The sequence below is a fragment of the Prosopis cineraria genome, unplaced genomic scaffold, assembly GCF_029017545.1.
Source record: "Prosopis cineraria cultivar Desert tree isolate PC_DT_omini unplaced genomic scaffold, ASM2901754v1 PC10, whole genome shotgun sequence".
Lineage (NCBI taxonomy): Eukaryota > Viridiplantae > Streptophyta > Magnoliopsida > Fabales > Fabaceae > Prosopis > Prosopis cineraria.
The window spans coordinates 29,748,134-29,769,841 of record NW_026555341.1 but is presented as its reverse complement, the minus strand read 5'-3'; the positions used below and the strand labels follow the sequence as shown (position 1 = coordinate 29,769,841).

Below are 21,708 nucleotides of genomic sequence, written 5' to 3'. Positions count from 1 at the left end.
CAATAATTAAACTGTAAATCAAAGGTTATCTACACAAATATGTTCTAGAACAAAAATATTTAGCTACACATGATTGATATAAACACCATAATAGCCATGATAAAGATCGAATCCATCAACATAGAAAAAAAGGAAGATAAAACATCGATAAAATGAGGTAGACTGAAGATGTGCTGCATTTCTTAATCCCAAGCTTCAAGACTTGCCCCTTTGTTCCCTTAAGGTTTCATCCAGTTGTAGTAGCTCAAAGCTCGCTCCTGCTAGCTCCTTTGGTTTAGAAAAATGAGTTTTGTAGAATATTTTCGCACAGAAAATGAAACAATGTGTTTTTGGATTTTGGTCTGGTGCCATGGCACTCCTTTTGTGGTGTCATGGCACTATTGAGTAATTTTGATAAAAATTCTAACAATGTTCTAGAACTTTTACTTTGGAATTAGAGACCACTTTTCCTTGATTCCTTTCTCTTTGTTGCTTTAACTTTTCATTCCCCACCTATTAACAATTAATATTTCTAAGTGGAATATTTGCTTACTTTGATTTCCTATTACAATAAATCCATATGAGGTACTTAATTAATTTCTTTGAAAATGCTTCTCATTTTCATTGATGATTCTCAAAATATAACCAAAAATATATTAATTATAACATGAAATAGAGAGTCATTACACCTCCACACTTGAATTTGATCTTGTCCTCAAGATTTTTGAAAATAATTAAACGCAAAAGAACTAACTAAACACAAATATAGCAAATATCATCAAGTTAGAAGTACTTAAACCTTGAAGCACTCAGTCTACAAGAGATCAGTCTACCTTTTAAAAGAATATGATCAACAAGGTAACTAACTAGACAAAAATAAATCACAAAAGGTTGTCACCTATGGCTTGTTTCTCATCTCCATCTCTACCCAATACGCACACAAATTAAAAGGACTTTATTAAAAGTTGTAATATAAGATGATGAATGTGGAAAAAGGAAAATACCATCAACTTTAGTTAATGCTAAGCATTTCAAGGTATGAAGGAATTTCAACAGGAGGAGATTCCATTCACTGAAACCAACATTCTTTTCTAAAACTCAATCTTTTGGTTATGACGATTATCACTTTCTTTCTTGTTCTTTAAAAAAGAAAAATCTTTTCCTTCTTTCTTTCTCCCTTTGCTTTTTCTTTCTTTTTCTCTTTCTTTTTGAATATTGTGCACCAAAATATAAGCTCTTCAACATGATGGTAATATTAATTGTTTCAATTTCTTTTTGAGATTTTGATGCTTAGCATGTCCTAAAGTAATGGTATAAGAAAAATTATGTTGGTTCAAATAAAAAGGCTAAAAATTATTTTTTTAATGATAAAAATTAGGTCAAGGTTTAAATGGGCATAGTAAAGGATAAGTGTGACAAGGATGGTCATTTGGCCAAACCTTTTGCATGCACTTCATCTTTGTACATGCAAAAAGATTTGTTTAGTAAATTCTCTCAATGGAAAGTTTATGCTTAAATTCCTCACAAGCATTTTTAGACTTGCTAAGTTGAATTATCCAAGCCCAATTCTTTACCTTATGGAAAACATCTAGTAATAAGGTAGAATCCTAATCCAAACCTTATGGAAAACATCTAGTAATAAGGTAGAATCCTAATCCAACTTAATACCCTCAAGTTCAAATTCAACTAATCTTGACAACCTTCTAAAATAAACCAAACAAGACACACAAAAGATTTCTTTTTAATATGTACTAAAAACACCAATATTTACAAAAACTGAAGACAATTAATCAAAGATAGACACTAGAACACAATAATTTGAAGACAAACAAGGCAACACAAAGTTAAGTTCACCCTTCCCTACACTTGAACAACACATTGTCCATACCAATAGCATTAAGCTTCGTGGAAACCTTAAAACTATAAATTTAAGGGTTACACCAATAGCATCAACCTTCAAAAATAAACATTTGCTTTCAATTGTGTCAACACTTTGAAAATCAAAGTGATCAAAGTCCAAAGAGGAACACCTCCTTAGAATCGTGGAACTGGTGATGGCCATTGATAGACTCCTCTAGTCGATAGTACCAACAGACTTGAACTTTAACATTGACACCTTAAGAGTCAACCTCAATCCACTCGATCCTGGCTCATATAGGACGGAATGAAAATTAAATTAACAATAAAAACAAGAAACTGACACTCTCTTGACAAAATGGAGAGATGAAAGTGATTTAAATGTAGAAAGAGGATAGAATCAAGAGAAGGGATTAAATACAAACTTGAGTTTTAAAAGAGGACCTTGAAGTTGAAGAGTTTCCACTTGAGTAGAAGGAAGAAGGAAGTTTTGCACTATAATTTTGATTAGAGATCAGTTAGGAGTAATTTAGAAGTGAAATTAGGGGTCAAATCATATCTTAAGTGAAAAAAGTTTAGATATTTAGGAATAATTATTCAATATGATGGGGAAATTGATGAAGATGTTTCACATAGAATACAAGTAAGGTGGTTTAAATGAAGAAAGGCTAAAAGAGTTATTTGTGATAAAAGGTACCTATTGAACTTAAAGGAAAATGTTAGGGAACTGTTATAATATTAAATGGTAGTGAATGATAGTCTTTAAAAGTACAATAGAAGTATAAAATTGAAACAGCAGAGATGAAAATATTGAGATGGACGTGCAAGTATATATGAAAAGATAAAATTTGAAAGAAGCATATATGAGAAAAAGTGAGAGGGAAAATAGTAGAAAATTATTTTAGATGGTTTGGACATGTAGAGAAAGCTATGTGAAAGACTTTTGCTGGTGTAACAAGCCAGGTATGCTCATATTTTAGAGCTCAAAGTTATCATCATCTTTTGAGGTATGGTACCTCATAACAATTTTTTTCTTTTGAAAGAGAAATATTATACAATCATTCAAAATGAAAATTAAGTAAGGTACAGTAGTCCAAAATAAAGAAAAACAATAATAAGCAATCCTAAATAGAGCAGACAAAAATCTAGATCAAAAGAGAAGTAAAAGAAAGAATAAAAGTAAGTCCCCCTGATAATTAAGGCACGAGCGGTAGGCATCTCTCAATTATAGCAACCATATCTCGTAACATAGAGACATAATGCTAAACTTGCTTTAAGCGTGCGGTAAGATCAGTAAGCATTTGTAGAATGCACTCCTCACAAATGACTCGGATGGTATACTTGGCTTGTTATTAGTAGGTTCCACCTCTTAGTCCATAGTTGCATTTAAAGTCTTGTCTTCAATGATTGCATTCATAGGGGACTTCAACTTAAATGTGGTGGCTCCAATTAATCAGTAAGGAGTGCCGAAACCAAGGAAGAAATGAGATGAGGATAAATCATAATAAAATTAGTAGCCTTGGTGTCCAGGATCATAGCTTGTATCACCGAAGTCAAATTGGACTAGATTATGGTTGCTAAGTCAACTGATTGTTGCGTCATAATACAATATATCAACACAGCTCTAGCCTCTAAAATTTTATGAACATAGGAGGTAGGCAACACATTGTGAATAGAAAAGTAATACTAGAACTTAAAAGCTTTGTGTAAGTCTAAATGGTGAACTCCCAAATTCCATTTAGCATCTTGTAAAGTCAAGTGATTAGTGATCTATTCATAAAGGCAAGTTGACTTGCCGCAACAAGAGTTAATTGCTGGAAGGTTATAATAAGTTTGTATGGAATCCACATTGAAATGAACAAATTTGCCTCTCACATAAGATGTGCCTTCTGGATAGAATAGAGCATTGGCAAAGAACTCATGCACTAAAGATAGGTAATTAGTTTTTGGAGGGAAGTAAAGTAGTTTCTATTAGTTAGCTTGAATAATTTCATAAGCTAGGTGCAAGTGAATGCGTATTCTTATATTAGTCAATTATTGGAAAAGCATTGCAAATATTTGAGATTAGCAGCTAGCACACAAAAGATATCAGTTGGCCATGCCATAACTTGATCTAAAGCTAAGGGTGGGGGGTTGACGTGATCAAGAATACATGCATTTGACTTGGCATTGAGACAATGTGGCTGGCCTTTAGTGAAGCTTTACATTTAGTGGTCTTTTTCTTTTTGGAAAGTGCCATTATTTAGCTATAAGAAACCAATCGACATATAAGATAAAGAAATACAAGCACATGAATTTAGTCATAAGAAGTAGAAGAAAGTCAGCAATCTACTTTAATCATTTAGATAAAAGAAAGAATAGTAGGGAGAGAAAAATAGCAACTCTATCAAATTTTGATATAAAAACCAAGCCAGATAATGAAAAATTCAAAACCACTTGAATGATATATAAATACAAATACAAAGAGTATCATCAGTAATGCCTTGCCTGAAAAGTAACCCCAATGAACTCCTTGAGTTAAAGTTCATAAAAGCTTCAACAAGCCACATCATAAGTCTACTAATTAAAGAATTTTGAAACCCAACCAACCATCAGACAACATGTTTAAGAAAAATAACAAAGACATGCTAAAGGCATCAATTCATGATACACATAGTGAAGAATCATAGGCAATGTGCTAAACCAATCAAAGAAATTCATATAAAACTCATTTGAGTAAATCCTAACAGTAACAAGGTAATGTGAAAAATCACAAAGAACTTCTAACTAGCCTAACATTATTCCAAAAGTGAAAGCCACACTAAAGTGAGAAACATCATTAATGAGTACTCAGTTGCCATATGAGATCTTCCACAATAAAAGCCAAATTCTAAAGCAAGCAAAATAATTCACAAAATAATCATTTTAGAACTAGAAAGCAGTCATAACAATTCAATGGGTATAGGCAAAAAATATTTCAGATCTTAGCAACACATCAATCAGAGCAGGGGCACATGTATAATAGTCAAAGCAATGTACTAAGTACTAACCTAACTAATAAAAAATAATCAGGGACAAAATATAAAAGTGACATGTACTGACATGTAATGTAAGTAACACAAGCATAATAAGAAGGAGTTGAATCAACAAATGATAAAGACTCAACAAGACCCTAAATAAAATAAACAAATACAAAATAAAGAAAAAGAAACATCAACACCAGAGGAGAAAAATACATTGAAGAGCTTATGAAAGCCCTAAACAAACTCAAACGGCAAAGCCAAAATCATGTGGCAGTGGTGGTTGAATGGTCAATGGCATAGGTAGATGGCTGATGAATGGTGAATAAAGGTGATGCACGACTAAAAAGAAGGGAATCACGATGAAAATGGTAAAGGTAAGCTGAGGTAATGAGTTTAAAAAATGAGGACTGGGGAGGTCATGATAGTGAGGTGGTTAAACATTAAAAAAATGACCAAAACAAGGTTATAGTAAACAAAAGACGTGACAAGTATGGCTGAATTGTGGTGATTGTGTCTGATACTAAAATGAGGGATGATGTGAGGGGTTGACAGGGGGCACGATGGATGACGACAATTAATTAAGGGTTTGATTCAATGATGGCGAACCGTGAATGACGTTAAGGTGACCTAATGGAAACGGTGAATAATGAGAATGGTTAAATAGTGTGCAAGGAAATGGCATGGGGAGGATGAGAAAAGGCTAAGGTTCTCAAAATAAAATTTTGCAAATGATGAAAATGCTAAAATAGGGGTTTTGACAAAAAAAGCTTTCTCAATTCTTTTTCTTTTTTTTAAAAATATTAATATTAAAAATCAAAATTTTGATTTTTAATATTTAATTTTTTTTTAAAACCCCTATTTTCTTTTTCAAAAGCCTTGTTTTAGCATTTTCATCATTTGTAAAAAAATTTTTTGAGAACCCTAGCCTTTTCTCATCCTTTTCATGCCATTTCCTTACACCCTATTCCTTTTATATTGAAAGTTAAGGAAGTTGTTGTTTTTTCCTCCCTACTATTCTTTCTTTTCTCTAGATGATTAAAGTGGATTGTTGACTTTCTTCCACTTCTTGTGACCAAATTCATATGCTTGTATTTCTTTATCTTATGTGTTGGCTGGTTCTTACAGGTACACAAAGGCACCTTCCAACAAGCTTCACTAAAGGCTACTTTGTCCCAAACCAAGCAATCTGCCAAGTCAAGTGAATCTATTCTTGATAATGTAGACTCCCTACCTTTAGCTCCAAATCAAGCTATGCTATAGCCAATTGATACCTTTTGTGCACCAGCTATTGAGCTCAAATATTTGTAATGCTTTTCCAATAATCAACTGGTATAAGAACACGCATTCCCTTATGAAGACCCGCACCTAGCTTATGAAATTATTCAAGCTAACCAGTGCAAACTGCTTTACTTACCTCTAAAAACTAGTTATTTATCTTTGATGTGCAAGTTCTTTACCAATGCTCTATTCTATCTGGAGAGCACATTTTATATAAGAGGCAAACTTGTTCATTTCAACACGGATTCCATACAGGTGTATTATAATCTTCTAGTAATTGACTCTTGTTGCTACCAAGAGTTGATGAAGGACAAGTCAACTTGGCCTTATGAGTTGATCACTAATCGCTTGACTTCATAGAATGCTAAATGGAATTAGAGACTTTTCCATTTAGACTTAGATAATGTTGCTAAGTTTTGACATTACTTTGTCATTCACAATATGTTGCCTACCTCTATATTCATAAAATTGTAAAGGCTAAAGCTATGTTGATATATTGTATCATGACACAACAATCAGTTAACTTAGCAGCCATAATCGACTCCAATCTGATTTCGATGATACAAGCTATGATCCAAGACACCAAGGCTATTAAATTTACCATGATTTATCCTCATCTCATATTTTCCTTGTGTACGGAACAAGGGGTTCTGGCACTCCCTAATGATTTATTAGAGGCGCCATAACCATTTAAGTTGAAGTCCCTTAGGAATGCAATCATTGAAGATAAGACTTTAAATGCAGCTATAGACCAAAAGGTGGAACCTACTAATGATGAGCTAAGTGGATGCCATTCGAGCCATTTGAGGAGCATGTTCTTTAAATGCTTACTGATCTTACTATGCATTAGAGCAAGTCTAACATGATGTCTCTATGTTATGGGATATGGTTGCTACAATTGAGGAATGCTTGTCCCTCGCACCTTTAATGTCCCATTCAAGGGGACTTGCTTTTATCCTTTCTTTCACTTCTCTTTTGATCTAGATATCTATCTGCTCTTTTTAGGATTATTTTTTGCTAGTTTTTCGTTATTTTGGACTACTGTACCTTTCTTAATTTTCATTTTGGATGATTGTAGAACTACTATTACATTTCCTTTAGCTATACTATTTCTCTTTCAAACGAAAAAAAACTATTTGTGAGGTTTTATGTCTCCTATTCCATGTCTCTTGTTGTTCTGTAGATTATAAAATTTTTAACCTCTCTCTACATTTAGATCACTTTCATCTGTCCATTCTGCCAGGGGAGTGTCAATTTTTTTCCTCCCCTTTCTCTTGTTTTTATTGTTAATCTGGTTTTCATGTCTTAGACAATGTGTTATTCAAATGTAGGTAAGGGTGAACTTAACTTTGTGTTGCCTTTTTTGTCCTCAATTTATCCTCAAATTTTTATATTATCATGTTACTTTATCTTTGATTAATTGTGTGTCTTCAATTTTTTTATAAATATTAGTGTTTTTAGTATTTTTTTGCACATATTTGTTGTTAGTTAAAAAAAAAAATCTTTTATGTGTCTTGTGTTTTTTGTTTACTTGTGAAGATTGTCAAGATAGTTGAATTTGAACTTGAAAGTATTAAGTTGGATTAGGATTCTATTTTACCTTGTTACTAGATGTTTGCAATAAGGTAAATAATTAGGCTTAGATAATTAGATTTAAGAAGTTTAAAAAATGCTTTTAAGGAATTTGAGCCTAAACTTTCATTTCTTTCAAGAGAGAATTTACTTATTGTAATTCCATCTCTATAATTTGCCTTGAATTTCTTTTGAGACTTAAATATCCTTTTTCAAGCACAAAGAAGATTTAGGCATCCATTTTCAAAGCTAGTTTGGCCAAATGACCCTCTTTGTCACACTAATCCTTTGCTAAACCCATTTGAGCCTTGACCTAATTTTTATCATTAAAAAAATATTTAGCCTTTTTGTTTAAACCAACATAATTTCCCTTATACCATTACTTTATGATGTGTTGAGTATCAAAATTTCAAAAAGGAATCAAAACAATTAATATTGCCATCATGTTGAAGAGCATATATTTTAGTGTACATGTTCAAAAAGAAAGAGACAGAAAAAAAAAAGAGAGAAAGAAAGGAGGAAAAGAATGATAAAAAAAAAAGAACAAGAAATAAAGTGATAATAGTCATGACGAAAAGATTGATTTTTACAAAAGAATCTTTAGGATGTGCTGAGTATCAAAATCTCAAAAAGGAATCAAAACAATTAATATTGCCATCATATTGAAGAGCCTATATTTTGGTGTACATGTTCAAAAAGAAAGAGACAAGGAAAAAAAAAAGACAAAGAGAGAAAGAAAGGAGGAAAAGAATGAAAAAAAAAAAAGAACAAGAAAGAAAGTGATAATAGTCATGACCAAAAGATTGATTTTTACAAAAGAATGTTGGCTTCAGTGAATAAAGTCTCCTCTTATATAAATTCCTTCATGCCTTAGCTTAATTGAAGTGCTTAGCATTAACTAAAGTTGATGGCATTTTCCTTTTACCACATTCTTTTTGTCATCCTACCTTACATTACAACTTTTAATAAACTCCTTTTGATTTGTGTGTGCAATATTGAGATAATAGAGTAGATATGGTAATGAGAAACAAGCCTATTGTAGATGGATTGCAAGCCATCAAGCACATTAAGCATAGAGTGCAAACACTAAACTGGTGAGGGACAACCTTTTATGGTTTATCCTTGCCTTGTTAGTTACCTTGTTGCTCATATTCTTTTAAAAGGTAGAAATGGTTCATTTAAAGATTGAATGCTTGAAGGTTTAAGTTCTTCTAACTTGACTATATTTGCGGTATTTATGTTTAGTTGGTTCTTTTGTATTTAGTTATCTTCAAAAATCTTGAGGACAAGATTTGATTCAAGTGTAAAGATATGATGACTCCCTATTTTGTATTATCATTGATATGTTTTTTTTTAATATTTTAGGAGTCATCAATGGAAATAAGAAGCATTTTCTTTCTTTTATAAAGAGAAATTAACAAAGTGTCTCATATGGATTTATTGTAATATTTTTAAAGAAATTGTTTAAAATTGTGGATATTGAAGGAAGCAAATATTCCACTAATAAATATTAATTGTTAATAGCTGAGGCATGAAAAGTTAAAGCAAGAAAGAGAAAAGAGTCAAGGAAAAGTGGTCTTTGATTCCATAGCATAAAAGTAAAAGTTCTGAAACATTGTTAGAATTTTTATTAGAACTACTTACTAGTGCCATGGCACCACAGAAGGAGTATCATGGCACTAGAAGAAAATCTAAAAACGCACAGTTTCATTTTTTATGTGAAAATACCTTATAAAACTCATTTTTCTAGACTAGAGGAGTAAGCTTTGAGCTGCTGCAATTGGAGGAAATCTTAGGGGAGCTAAGGGGAGAGTCTTGAAGCTTGGGATCAAGAAAAAGTGGACAAATATTCATTCTGCCTCATTTTATCAGTGTTTTCTCTTCTTCTGTTTCTCTATGTTAATGGATTCAAACTTTATCTTGGCTATTACAGTGTTATATTATGTATGTGTAGCCAAATCCTTTTGTTCTAGAACCTATTTGTGTAAAAAACTTTTGATTTACCATTTAATTATTGAGAAATGAAATTTTTATTACTTCTCTTCAGCTTTTTTGTTCTTATTTAGTATTTGGCCATTATTAGGTGAGATTTGGGCATTTGGGTTAAACTTTAGAAGAGGAAACTCAAATTGAACCTTGAGAACTAGTAGCCTAAGATTAGGAGTTTAGCTAATTTGCCATTAGAATATGAATGTATCTAATGGACATAGGTAATCATCATAGGTTAGAGTCTCTCATGCCATTAATTAGTCAAGGCAATATTTTGCCTTAATTGAATTAATAAGGGTCCTTCATATTTATGAGATACTTTAGATTAATTTAGAATCTCAAATTATCAAAACAAAGTTTCAAGACAGTTAATGTGGTAATGAGAGGGTTAGGAAGCAAATAATTGATTAGGCCTCTAGAATGCTCTTCTCTTGGTTGACTTTAGCTTGTTTGTTAATAGAAAGTTATTTTAATTGATCACTTCTAATATTTTCATTTTAATTGTTCTAAAATAAATCTTAAGTTTTATTAGCTTAACATGAATGAGTTTGGAAATCTAATGCCTAGTTGCCATTGTAATTAATTCTCTAAAGAATTGACTTTAATTTACCACTAGCTTCAATTGTGACCCATATACTTGTGGTGTCTATTAGTTTTTATGAGCATCATACACTAGCTTTTCTTAATTGACTTTAGCTTGTTTGTGGATTAAAATCTAATGCCTAGTTTCCATTGTAATTAATTCTCTGAAGGATTAATCTTGATTTACCACTAGCTTCAATTGCAACTCATATACTTATGGTATCTATTAGTTTTTGTGGCCATCATACACTAGCTTCTCTTGGTTGACTTTAGTTTGTTTATGGATTGAAAGTTATTTTGATTGATCACTTCTAATATTTTTATTTTAATTGTTCTAAAATCAATCTCAAGTTTTATTAGCTTAACTCGAATGAATTTAGAAATCTAATGCCTTGTTGCTATTGTAATTAATTCTCCAAAGGATCGACCTACATTTACCACTTGCTTCAATTGCGACCCAAATACTTGCAGTGTCTATTAGTTTTTGTGGGCATTATACCATGTCTCTTTATAATTAAAATAATTGTAAACTTGGTCATGGTCATTTAAGGGGAAATTTTTTACTGTGTAAGGTGAATAACCCCAAGTGGTTAAAGTTAATGCCTTTTTTATTTTAATTTGTTTTAATTTGGTCGTAAAAATTTCCATCTTTCTCTTGATGAGTAATAAAGATGGATTTTGAAGCCACCAATATTAATTTATAATATTATTTGTCTTCCTTGAGATTATTAGATGGAATATAATTCTATATTTCTTCTTCCGCATAAGGAGGAAAAATTGTCTATATAGCAAAATCAATATTCTCGAAGATTTCTTTTTGGGTGCTAATTTGTTAGTATATTTGTGGTTTATTGTGTTTGTCTTCTTGAGAAATATAATCCTCTATTTTTAGGGATCAGTTGGCTTATGAGTTGTGCTTAGCTATATGGCTACGGCTTTTTCTTTGTCATTTGAAGAATTGACTTTATTCATTTTTGAAAATATTTTCCCTATAACAATTTTCTTGTCAAAAAATCTAGAAGAGAATTATATTATTTTTTCCCTTTATAAATTTGTATTTCAATCAAAAAAAGACAAGATTGCTTTCCATTTGGCAAAATTCTATTTGGACACTAAATTTTTAATATCTTTTTATAAAACATCTTTTGCTAATTTACAGTCTACTTTTATAAACAAAAACATTAAACATCAAATCGTCTCGAAATTTTAACACAAATAAAATGATTGATACAAAAACATTAAACATCAAATCGTCTCGAAATTTTAACACAAATAAAATGATTGATAATTTTTTTTTTTGATAGCAAAATATTTCTATTAAGTCTTTGTCCATATTCTTTAATGACATGTGACTTTGTTTTTTTTTCCCCTTCTTATTGTTTGAGGATTCCTCCATTTATATGCCTAACACATCTGTCTCCACTATCTTAGAGACTGTAGGATAGGATAGACTTTTGACTTGGAGTTTTACTTTTTTTACTATTTCTATCATTTCTTCATCCATTTTAGAGGATTTTTCTTTAATCTTATAAGAAGTAAGGCTATCTTTATCCTCATCTTTGGAAAAAAGAATTGACATGTAATTCAGACGTCCTTGATATATTTATCTATAATCTTATGATATCTTTATCTTCAGACATTCTTATTTGTAATCTTATTTAAAAATTTATCTACAAATTCTATGGCTCTATTGGTTGGAATTATCTTTCCTTGATATATCTCCATCCCTAAAAATTTTATTTTTATCTCCACCCCTACATATATATACACACACATATGATGAGATTTCTCAATGCTCAACTCGTATCTCATCCTAACTCAAATTTTTCCCCATTTGTTATGTCTCATTTTCATTTTGGGCCAAGATTAACATGTCCTAACATGACGGGTCAATCATGTTCAAGACTCTTTGAACACTTAGATTCCCTTTTAATCCTTGGTTGCTTTACAAAATGTCTAAATACAATTTCCTTCTTTTAAAGGTAAATTTTTAATAGGGTATATTATTTATGAAAATTTATTTTATTTAGATTTGTTATCTATGTATTATTAGGATATTCTTTAATTATTATTATCTATTTATTTGTTTGATAAGATTTGTTATCTATTTATTTTCTATTCATTAAATATCATTAAATATAATTAGGCTATTCATTAATTATTATTAGGTTTATCTATATATTGTAGGCTTTTTAGATCAATAAAGTGTGTCATTTTTTCAATTTTCATTTCTTTGTCCCATGACTTTCATGGTATTAGAATCAGATTAATCATGTTTATATTTGAAAGACTAGAGCTTTGTTTTGTATAGAAAAGCGAGCCTCCTTCTCTCTTGATAGTTGATTTCTTCAAAAATCACTTTAGAACATTATTTGAAGAAACCAGATCGTCCGATTAGATTGATAAATCGGTCACATGTCTGACTTGATTTGATGTATAGAGGTCGACCCAAATTGACTCGAGTTACTTTTTTCTTCTCCCAAAGACCCTAAAACAATGTCAAAAAATGAAGAAGAAGAAGAAGAAGAAGAGCGGTGAAGAAGAAGAAGGCAACGGACATATGCTGCTCGGTTCCATATATAAAAACTTGAGTAGGGGTGTTCATGATGCTCGGTTACCTGATTTGCCCACCCGAACCCGATTATTTTTTGCCCAACTCGGCCTAAAAAAAAGCTCAAAATATTATGTTCATGTTTGGGCTGGGCAATGTGTGAGCAAGGTCGGACAGTGGGCAAGTCATGTAGCCCTGCCCATTAAGCCTTGCCCGATTTTTTTAATTATTATTTTTTTAGTTTAAAGTTCAGAATTATGAAGAGTGAGAGGGAATTGCCGAATTGGTCACGGTTAGATAAAAAGAGGGAGGGAAAAGATTAGGGCTGGAATTCTTTTACTGTCGTGTGCCAGCCAATCTGCCATTTCTGGATTTCCCTAGCTAAGAGTCTGAGACGGTGAGATTGAGAGTCACAGGGGCGACTAGTGAGTGAGCGACAGGCAACTGAGATTGAGCTCTTTTAATCTTCTTTCCTCTCTAATCTCCTCTCCTGTCTGAGCTCTTAAGCTTGAACAAAGTCGGATCATATCCCAAATCCTGTCAATGGCGTGTGAGTGCAATGATCCCCTTCCCTCCCATCTACAAATTGATGCTTAATCTTTGCCTTCTCTCCCGTGTGCAAGTGCAAGTAGCAATGCGACGTGCGACTGTGTGAAGGAGCTTAAGTCCTTGACTGAACTCAACATCTCTCGCTCTACCAGTCTCCAGTCTCCATAACTGCACAACATAGTGCCATTTCTGGATTTCCCTAGCTAAGAGTCTGAGACGGTGAGATTGAGAGTCACAGGGGCGACTAGTGAGTGAGCGACAGGCAACTGAGATTGAGCTCTTTTAATCTTCTTTCCTCTCTAATCTCCTCTCCTGTCTGAGCTCTTAAGCTTGAACAAAGTCGGATCATATCCCAAATCCTGTCAATGGCGTGTGAGTGCAATGATCCCCTTCCCTCCCATCTACAAATTGATGCTTAATCTTTGCCTTCTCTCCCGTGTGCAAGTGCAAGTAGCAATGCGACGTGCGACTGTGTGAAGGAGCTTAAGTCCTTGACTGAACTCAACATCTCTCGCTCTACCAGTCTCCAGTCTCCATAACTGCACAACATAGTACCATTCCTAACTTCCCTCTCCAGTCTCTCGAGTCATACAGAAGCTCTCATCTATCTAAGTTCATGGTCTATTATTCTCATCACATAAAAGGTCTCGTTTGCCCAGGTTCACAGTCTCATCTACCCAAGGTAAGATTTTCTCTCAATTTTTTTCCATAATCTTGTCATGGTTCTTTGTATTGCAGAAATATTTGATTTGAGTAGCTCTGTTTTTAGATTCTTTTCCCTTGAGGAGGTTCCTGGTTTATGCTGTGAAATTTTTGTGCTCAAAATTGATCTAATGTATTTCTGCTAAGAAATACTAGCTTAGATGTTCAGTTTAAAGCTTTCTTTAACTACTGCTTGGGTTGGTTGCTTATACCTTAGTGCAATTATATCACATTTTGTAAAGTGTTATTCTCAATTTCCTCTATTTTTGGTTGCATTAGTGCATATTGTCCCATGCTACATGTATTTTGAAGGTCTCATTTGCCTAGAGTTAAATTTTCTCTTAATTATTCTTATGCCAAATTTTGCCCAGGAAGTCAAGAGAAAGAATTGAATTAATGGAATTGGATTACATTTTGAACTTGGGTTGACTTGGATTTGTACTTTTAAATGGATTTATATGTGTGTGAATTATTGTTGGACTTAGATTAAATTCTTCTTAACTAATAATTTATGGTTCTGTATTTATTTATACTAGTATGGAGGATCAAGCTTCGTTGCATCACCTTTTGAAACATCTCAAACATCAACCCCTACTGGACCTTCAACCTCTACTGGACCTACACAAACCCCAACCCATACTCCCCCTACACAAACAGCAACCCCTGCCCTCCTTATCCCCCTCAATCTATCCCTCCTACTGCACCTCCTTCTCTTCCCCCTGTGCTCTTCCCACCCAAACACCTACAGAACATGTCACACAAGTGATAGATGCTGAGAGAAGGGGTAGAAAAAGGAAAGAAAAGGAACCCAAACATACATAAGAGGTGTGGGATTACTTTATTAGGTTGCCTATAGGAGAAACTAATAGGGAAAGCATAGAGCAGCATGCAAGTATTGCCACACGACTTATGCTTCTGATCCATCACGCCATGAGACACATTCTTTGTTGAGGCACATCCCAAAGTGTCCAAAGAACCCTCATAAGGCCACCAAAGATAAGAAAAAAGCAATCATAAATTTGTTATCTGGTGGGACAAGTGGGCAAGAAAAATCTGTAGTCACTCACTTATATGATGAGAAGAGGTGTAGAAGAGCTCTTGCTGAATTTATTATTTATGATGAGTAGTCATTTAGAATTATTGAGAAGCCTACATTTAAGAAATTGTTGAATGAGTTTGAACCTCGCTTTCCAATCCATTCAAGAACAACAATTGTGAGGGATGTGTGGCAGCTATATCTTGGTGAAGTAAAAGTGCTAAAGAAGATCTTTAAGCAATATTCTAAGTGTGTTTGTCTCATGACAGATTGCTGGACGTCAAACCAAAATTTTAATTACTTATGTTTGACGGAATGGAAGCTTCACAAAAGGATCCTAAGTTTTGTTATGATTGAAAATCATAAAGGTGAGACTATAGGGAAGACCATTGAGCAATGCTTGTTGGATTGGGGTATTGATAAGGTGTTTATCAAAACTATGGATAATGCTTCATCTAATGATATGGCTTTGGGATATCTTAAAAGGAGGTTGAGAAGTTGGAAGGGCTTAATTTATGGAGGAGATTATCTACAATTAAGATGCTATGCACATGTTTTTAATTTGGTGGTCAATGAAGGCATTGAAAGATAGTTTTGAAGCCATTTGAAGTGCTGTGAGATAGATATGTTCGATCTTCTCCTTCATAGTTTCTAAAGTTTAAAAATTGGGTTGAATTTGAAAAAATAAAAACCAAGAGCCTTGTCTGCCTTGATGTTAGCACTTGATAGAATTCAACATATTTGATGTTAGAAGTTGTAATGAAGTTTCAAAAGGTGTTTGAGCGGATGCGTGATGAAGATGATGACTATATTGCATTCTTTAACTCTAAGCAAGAGGGAGGTGTTTTTTCTGGCCCTATTCTTGATGATTGAAAAAATGCTAAAGTCTTCATCAAATTCTTAAAGGTCTTTTATGACATAACTTTGAAATTTTCAAGCTCCCTTACGGTAACATCAAATGATTGTTTCCATCAAATTACTCGTGTTTAGCAGATGTTGCAAAAGCATATTGGAAACAATGGTAATACTTTTTGGTAGATATGAGCTTTAAGATGTATATGAAGTTTGATAAGTATTAGGGTCAGGTAGATAATATGAATCCATTATTGATTATGGCTATGATTTTGGATCCTCGGTACAAATTAGTTTATGTAAATCACATGTTTGAACTCCTTTTCAATAACCTTGAAGAATATGCATTGATGATGGATAAGGTCAAAACTTATTTGTATCGATTATTCGATGAGTATTCTGTGGGGGTTTCTACTGAATCAGGGCCTACCTATACTAGTAATGCATCTACAAGCTTATTGCCCTCTCTTAATGATGATGATGACGACGACATTGAGGATCTAGGTGCAATATGGTTAGAGTCTTTGAAACAAAGAACTTCAATGGATCCACAAAGTGAGTTAGATAGATATCTTGCAACTGACTTTAGAGCTGAAATCTTATCATCTGATTCTGAGTTTGATATACTATCATGGTAGAAAGCAAACTCTGAAAAATATAAAATTCTCTCCCACATGGCATGAGATGTATTAGCTATGCCAGTTAGATAGATATCTTGCAACTGACTTTAGAGCTGAAATCTTATCATCTGATTCTGAGTTTGATATACTATCATGGTAGAAAGCAAACTCTGAAAAATATAAAATTCTCTCCCACATGGCATGAGATGTATTAGCTATGCCAGTTTCTACAGTAGCTTCTGAGTCTACATTTAGTACTGGTGGACATGTAGTTGATCAATATAGGAGCGCTCTATCTCCTAAAATGACGGAAGCACTGATTTGTGGGCAAAATTGGCTGCATAGTGGGCAATCTCTCTTTGAGTTACTTGATAAGCTTCAAGAGTTTGATAACTTTAATGAGACAGAAAATATCATTCAGCTTACAAGTAATATTTTTTTTCTAAAGTTTAATAATTGCCACATACACATGCACACCCCTTACTTTAGTTTTTTTATTAATGTAATTGTTTTTTTTTTTGTCTTCAGATGCAACACTTGGAGGGGAGAATGCAGCAGCTAGTGCTGATTAAAGTGGTTCTTTAGAAGTAGTTTTTTTTGCTAATTTTTCTGTTAGTTTCTTGTTAACATTTCTATGATTCTTGCTAATTTTTTGGCAAACTTATATATTATTGTTGTTAATTCTCTCATATTTTGGTTCCCATTTTTCTTTAAATTTTCATGTATGTTCTTGCAATTTTTTTGTCTAGTTATGACATATTTTTCCTCTTCTATTCATACAGGTTGGGAATTGGGAAGAAGCTTTTTGTGAATTGGAGCCTACTCTTTGACATTGTTGTTTCTCATATGATGCTCCAAGCTTTTGTTATTTTGAATGATAGCTATTTTTGATATTGTGCCAAGACTTGTGATAGTTTTAAATTTCAAGTTAAATATTGAATTATGGATAATTGGATATTGTGGCTGTTATTGTGGATTTATAGTTCATGGCTTTATGGATGCTATTTTGAGTTGATGTATGGCGTTATTATTGTTGATTTGTGATAGTTTTATTTTGAAATGATGAGGAGGGTTGTGATTTTATGGGCAAGGAAATTATTTGATGGGCTGGGCAGCCCAAAGTTGCCCAACCAGCCCTGCCCAGCCTAAACTAATAGAGCATTTTGCAAGCAAGGTTGGGCATCAGGCTACATTTTGTAGCCCATTCATTTTTCGAGCTAGGCATCGGGCAGGGTCTTGCCTAGCCCTGCCCATGTGCACCCCTAAACCTGAGGAGCAAAACACGAGAGAGACTGAGCAGATATGGAACAAATATAAAGGAATAGTAGCAGGTGCAATGTCATTTCTCAATTGACATTTTTACTACTACACGTCTGCTTTACATATTTAAACAATTTTGAAATCCACTTGGCATCCTTATAAGTATTTTATTTTGAAATTATATTTTATTTTATTTTTATAATCTAAAATTATATACTCCCTCCGTTCAAAAATATAAAGCATTTTATGAGGAGTTGAAAGTTTAATAATGTAAGACATTTTTAATTTTTTTAAGGTGTAATCATTATCTTTTTTTTCAAAAGTACTCATATTAATAATGACTTTATATTTATTATAGGGTGTTTAATAGGGAGTGAGATTCAGTTAAAAATACTTTATATTTTTGAATGAAGGAGTATATGTTTACGTAGTGTATCATTTTATAATATATATTTATTTTTTTAACTCTAGATGGTTTTTTATATCTCTTTTTTAATTATTTTTTATATTTTATATTTTAACTTTTAAAATTTTATTCCTATTATTTTTAAGAAAAAGTTTTACTACTATATTTTCTACCTAATATTATTATCACTTGAATTATTATTTTATGTTGTATAAGATATTAAGTCTTGAATATTGATAAATGTATTAAGGATTAATGCATTGTTATTTGAATTATATTATTTTATTATGATTATTCTGATTTCAATTTGACCCCCGGTTGAACCATTGACCCTTGTCCCAATGTTTTGACTAGTTCAATAACCAATCTGATTTTCAATACCTTACTTTGAAAGTTTTGGCTTAATCATTCATTCCTTCAAGAATCACTTTAAAGTTTGCCACCTAGTGATTCATGCCTCTGAGAATCACTCTCGAGTTTGTCGAGGATTAAGAGAAGCTAGTCTGTTCTAGCCATGCCTTGCTTTTTCACTCTCGAGTTTTCCTTTCGCCTAGTGATTCATGCCTTCAAGAATCACTTCTGCTAAGATTAAGAAGCCAATGCATTCGGCTATACCTTATTTCTCTTCTAGGCCAAAACCGCAGCCAAACATACATGTTTTATGATAAAAAAAAAAAATCTTATGACAGTAAAATATCAAAAACAAAGCACTAGCATACCAAATTCAGCAGATAGTCTGAAGTAGAAATATGGTACCTTCTGACTCAGAACGGGCGGGCTCGGCCCTTATCTAAAACTCAAACACTCTCATAAAAATAACCCTTGATTCTAACCATCAGGTCTTCTCAACGGATCAGCCAAATCAGGACACACCAAAATATAAAAATCTTCTTTCACATCAATATTAAAATTTTTAACAGCATCCAACTTAGAATTCCAAAACATCTTATAATCACCCAACGCAGAAATCCATGAATCAAAAATCTAAAAACATCAAAGATAGACCCATATCTGAGTTATTTCCATGAGGAAGGGTTTGAAATAACTTACCTCAATTGCAGTATTTATAGGCTGATCCTGTCCACCCATAGCCTCTAGATTGTAAATTATTCCATCACGATCCAATTATCCGGAGACATTCTTCAGAAGCTGTCGATTGTAGTATGGCTGGTCACTCATGGCCTCTAGCAAGATGATCTAATTATCTTGGTGAAAGAAGGCAAAGATCCAGTTCTGAATAGTACGTAGACACCACAAATTTCTACCACGATTCGATCCAGTTCTCTGATCCCCAAACTTTCTGCAGTAAATCCAGATGTCGCGCTTTACCAAAAACAAAACCAGTAGCCGCCGATGACACTTCAACCGCCTTCGGTGATCACGGTCGGAGAGATTTGACTCTAACACATGGGGTAAAGATTCAGGAGATACCCTGAGTTTCTATGGCTCTCCTAATATTTAATCCGAAACAGAAGGAAGAAAAACGTAAACCTTCAAACTTTAATTTCCAATTACATAAATTGATTCAAACATAAGAATATTTTACCTTCCAAGCTTGTGGGCTTGACGGAGATCGGGTTGTTCTCATGAGAGGAATCACCAATTTTTGTTGATAAACCCAGAAGACTGTAGCCACTCTGGGGATTGAGAGATTGTAATACTACTGAGACTATGAGGACTGTGGCTATTTGTCCGTGGAGACCAGGAGCGTCATGTTTTATAGTTTTAAAAAAACTCAACGGCTAGTGGTTTTGTGACCGTTGGATGGTTATTTTCAAATGTATTAATATATCCCGAAATTAAAAGCGTATAATGAATCTAATTCAGGAAGCTAATTATGGGCCCCATATCCAAAACCCAAATAAAATATGGTTGGATGGTTCATTTTCGAATGGATTAAATAAATCCGGAAATGAAAAGCTTATAATTAATTAATCTAATTTAGGTGAGGTAAAATATGTAATTTAAAAACCTAATTATGGGTACCATATCCAAAACCTAATTAAAATACCATTGGATAGTTCATTTTCAAACGGATTCAATAATTCGGAAGTCAAAAGCCTTTAAAAAAAAAATTAAAGTGGGCAAGCATAGCTTGAGTACAAAATCAAATTATAAAACACAGAGAATTATATCCTTTCATTCTTAATCTTTTTACTGAAGTGGGATTATACTTCAACAGATTAAAACCTGAAACCTGAAAAAGAATTGGGTGGACAATGCTCTTAATATGTTGAATCATAATTCCATTTAGTACATATTAATGATGTCAGTGCTACCTCATCATCCTTTTAGTCATATTAAAAAACAAATGAAAAATGTTGAATGCAAGATAAATTAGAGGCACCTAGAATAATGAAAAGTGAACACAATTATAGGAATTTATACAAGACATGTTAAAATTATGAGGATAAAGAAATATGTCGTCCCTAATTTTTAATTTCATGGGCATTAGCAGTGGCACCCCAAATGACATTGATCCCTGTGTATTTGGGGGCCCAACAACTCCAAAACACTTGATTTTTATTTTGGTAGAATTGACGAGAGTGATATTGTTGTGTTGTGATATTGTTGGGCCCAACAACCCCATATCATTTGATGGGTAAATGTTATTGCTCATTTCGGACTCAATTATTAATTATCAATTAATAGAAGAAAAAGTTTTAAAACTCTATTTAATATTATCTTATCTAATCTTCATCTTATCTTAATACAAAGAAAACTTGCAATTTTTTAATATTATCTCTCATCATTTTTTTTTTTTTGGGATGAAATCTCTCATTAATTTTAACAAGCTGGCATGCTTTTAACTTTTATGGACAGCACTTTATTGTGATAAATAATTTCAGTGAAAAGTAAAATAAAATTAGAAAGCAAAACATTTTCTACAAGTTTAATTTAGGAAGAATTATATTAAAGTTTCACATAAAAAATTAATTAATAGAAGGTCCAGTGACAATTAAACTAAAGGATTGATAATACAATCATTTTTCTTAATTCAGTTATCACTGGACTTTATAGTAATTAATTTTTTTTATGTGACCTAAATATAATTCTCTTTTTAATTTAAGCATATCAACTACTCTTGAGTCCTATATATATAGTCGCATGGTAGTTCTAGCAAAAAGTTGTGGTGTTACAAGAGTTTGCGTGTAAAATTTAGGATGTTTATTAGAATTAGAAGTAAAAATGGGAATCAAAGCAATCTTTAAAAAAATTCAATTATATAACATTTTTTGTTCTTGTGGGTTAATTATAATTATCAGTGATTATAATTAACAATAACATTGTTCAAAAATCGATAAGTTATTTGACTTTTTCCTATATTGGGATAACAAGATAATGCAATAAATATGCATTAGTTAATTAGTCAAATTATACAAGATTAAAATTATTAATCAATATATGTGATATTAACTAAATTTAAAGACCATCTTTTGACTTTTATAATTTGACTTTATCATCATTTTTTT

General features: G+C 32.5%; 1 long non-coding RNA gene across 1 annotated transcript; it reads right to left on the bottom strand.

Annotated features, from left to right (window-relative positions):
* Window positions 1–1,778: 1,778 nt before the first annotated feature.
* On the bottom strand, window positions 1,779–20,018 carry LOC129284549 (uncharacterized). The gene is made up of 3 exons (XR_008586885.1): window positions 19,782–20,018; window positions 19,286–19,686; window positions 1,779–2,124 (listed from the first exon to the last, which is right to left on the bottom strand). It is a non-coding gene; the product is annotated as an uncharacterized LOC129284549 (long non-coding RNA).
* Window positions 20,019–21,708: the final 1,690 nt, after the last annotated feature.